Raw genomic sequence first — 3,051 nt, forward strand, 5'->3', positions numbered from 1 at the left:
TTCAGCCTTCACAAGAGAAGGCTGAGGGGGGACCTGGTGACTGTCTATAAACTCACTAGGGGGGACCAGAAGGGTTTTGGGGAGACACTGTTTCCACTAGCGCCCCCTGGCATGACAAGGAATAATGGACACAAATTATTGGAGAGTAGGTTTAGATTAAACATCCACAAGAACTACTTCACAGTTAGGGCGGCTAGGAGCTGGAACCAACTTCCAAGGGAAGTGGTGCTGGCTCCTACCCTGGGGGTCTTTAAGAAGAGGCTTGATGCCTACCTGGTTGGACTCATTTGAGTCCAGTTTTTCTCCCGCCCAGGCGGAGGGTCGGACTTGAAGATCTACAAGGTCCCTTCCGACCCTACTTCTATGATTCTATGATTATTTTGGGTGGAGGGCTGCTTACTGAGTTTTGGCAACCCATTGAGGGCTGCATGCATAGGCAGCAAGGGGCAGATAAATATTAATTTTCTAAATTTTTTGGGGGCCCTGCAGGCCACATTTTGCCCACCCCTGTTTCAGAAGATATCTAAGCTCAGGGCTTGATCGACCAAAAGAAGGTGGGAGTTTCAGGGCTGCAGAACCACTACCAAAATCAGTCTCCCTCATATCTTCACCAAATGAACTTGGCACACAGATGCTACTTGCAGTAGGCTGTTCTCAGCATGCCTTAGTGATCATTATGGATTGTAAGGCCATTGGGTAAGGCTCAGATAGGGTGACCACCCGTCACTAATTGGGCTGGACAGTCCTGCAATGGGAACCTCAAATCCTGGTCCCAGGCTGCATGACTCCAAGATAACATTTGTTTCAGATTCACAGCAGTATGCAGGGACTGGGAAATGGCGGGTTTCCCCTTGTAGGCTGGTGGCATTCCAGTGTGTGAGGGGCTGCTTGGGGCTGCCAGGAGTGGGATGCAGGGTCCACCGTATTCATGTGCATGCCCACTTGTATGCACATTGCTGGGAACAGCTGGACAGTGTGGAGAGCAGTTCCCTGCAGGTAAGTCTATGGGGGGGAGAGGGTATAGGAGAGTAGGAAAGGGGGCAGATCAGGGCCCCCTTAGTGAGGGAAGGAGTGGGGCGGGGACTGGGCACACTGCCCATCTAGGGTGGTGCATGGGGCCAGAACAGGAACTGGGAAGCTTGTCCAGGTAGCAGGGGATGTGGGGTAGAATGTACCCTCCCCCCAATTTGTGTACGGGGTGACGGCAGATGCTGGCTGCCTGCTGCAGGTTCAGGGCTCCCTGCCCTGCCCCTGGGTGCCCCATGCTGCCATGGTGAGACACCCCTTGCCTACCCGGCAGCAGTCAGGGCAGTGGTAGCATGGAGTTGTGCCCCCTTGTTGCTGCTGGGTGAACAAGGGGCATGTGGCTGGAGTGGGGCTCCCAAGAGAAAGGCAGCAGGGCAGGGAGCGCCAAGCCCACATCAGGAAGCCTGCATCTGCTCCTGCTCAGCCTGGCTCTGGTGAGTGTGTGTGTGGGGGGAGGGGATTGGGAAGGGGAAGGTGGGCATGTGTTCCACCTTCCCTTTTTGGAAAAATGGCCAACCTAGGCTCAGTCCACTTAGGGCAGGAGTGTCCAACTCATCCAGCCCCAGGAGCTGGATGAGCATCCCTGAGCTGATGTATGGATCAGACTGGGACCACTCACCCTGCCCACAAGACTGGATCCAGCCCACACATTGCTCATGGCACATGCCAACCCTCAGGGCTGGGACAGGGTACATGCTGCCTGTAGCATGTGGGAGGGAAATTATGTTACAGGCAGCATAGGAAGTTGGCCTGGGGTGCCACGTGGATCTCAGACACTGGGCAGACATTAACTGCAGCATGTGGACTGGAGCCAGTGCTTCACACAACACAGGGAGTCTGGGGCATTGGCTGCATGTGGCACCCTGGACCAACCCCCTGTGCCACCTGCTTCAAAATGAAACAAGGGCACTTGGAACATTTAGAAAGGTTTTAAATGTTTTGAGTTTCAAAGCTAGAATTACTTGTCTTCAGTGCTGGTCCCAGCCAGCAGCAGCAACCTCTTGTCATCCAGCAGGCATCTGGGGGGAGTCTGGCACAGCCCCTGCAATCCTCCCGGGGATGGGGGCAAGCCCCTGATCTGCCTGCTGGATGACAGGCAGCTGGTGCTGCTGGCACCAATCTTCCTGGCATGGGCTGTGCCCGGTGTGGGTCCCAGCTGGCAGCACCAGCCTCCTGTGATCTGGCAGGCAGATTGGGGATTTGCCTGCACCCTCGGGAGAACTCAGCAGAGGCCCGCAGCCTTCCCTGGGGTGTGGGGGCCCCTGATCAGTCTGTGGGATCACAGAAGGCTGCTCCTGCAACCTGCGACAGCCCTGGGCACTGCCCGAACCCAGCACCAGGAAGATTGGTGATGAGTCAGCTGGCAGCACCAGCCTCCTGTCATCTGGCAGGTAGATTGGGGGCCCGCCTGCACCCCTGGGAGGGCTGCGGGGGCTGTACTGGACTGCTCCCAAGGGGCTGGCCCCTGGCCTGCCTGCCAGATGACAGAAGGCTGGCTCCGCTGCCTGGGACTAGTGGCGGGGCCTGGGGCAAATCAGCTCATGCAAAGACCCTCCTCTGCCCAAGGATTGAGGCGAGGGTGGGTTCCCACATGAGCTGATTTGTCCTGGGCCCCACTGCTGGCCCCAGGTGGCAGAACCAGCTTCCTGCCATCTGGTGAGCAGATCGAGGCCTGAACCCCCAGGAGCAGTCCAGCACAGCCCCCACAGCCCTCCTGGGGGTGCAGGTGGGCCCCCGATCTGCCTGCCAAATGACAGGAGGCTCCCGCTGCCAGAAAATTGGCATCACCAATTTTCCTGGCACTGGGTGTGGGCTGCGCTCAGCATTGTCCCAGGTGGCAGGAGAAGCCCCCTGTGATCCGGCAGGCCAATCAGGGGCCCCCACACCCTTGGGAGGGCTGCAAGCCCCTGCTGAGTCCTCCTGGGAGTGTGGGCAGCCACCGATATGCCTGCTGGATCACAGGAAGCTGGTGCTGCCGGCTGCAATCCATACTGGACACAGCCCATGCCAGGAAGATCGGTGCTG

The sequence above is a fragment of the Gavialis gangeticus genome, unplaced genomic scaffold, assembly GCF_001723915.1.
Source record: "Gavialis gangeticus isolate Ggan-Ray unplaced genomic scaffold, GavGan_comp1, whole genome shotgun sequence".
NCBI classification, from domain to species: domain Eukaryota; kingdom Metazoa; phylum Chordata; order Crocodylia; family Gavialidae; genus Gavialis; species Gavialis gangeticus.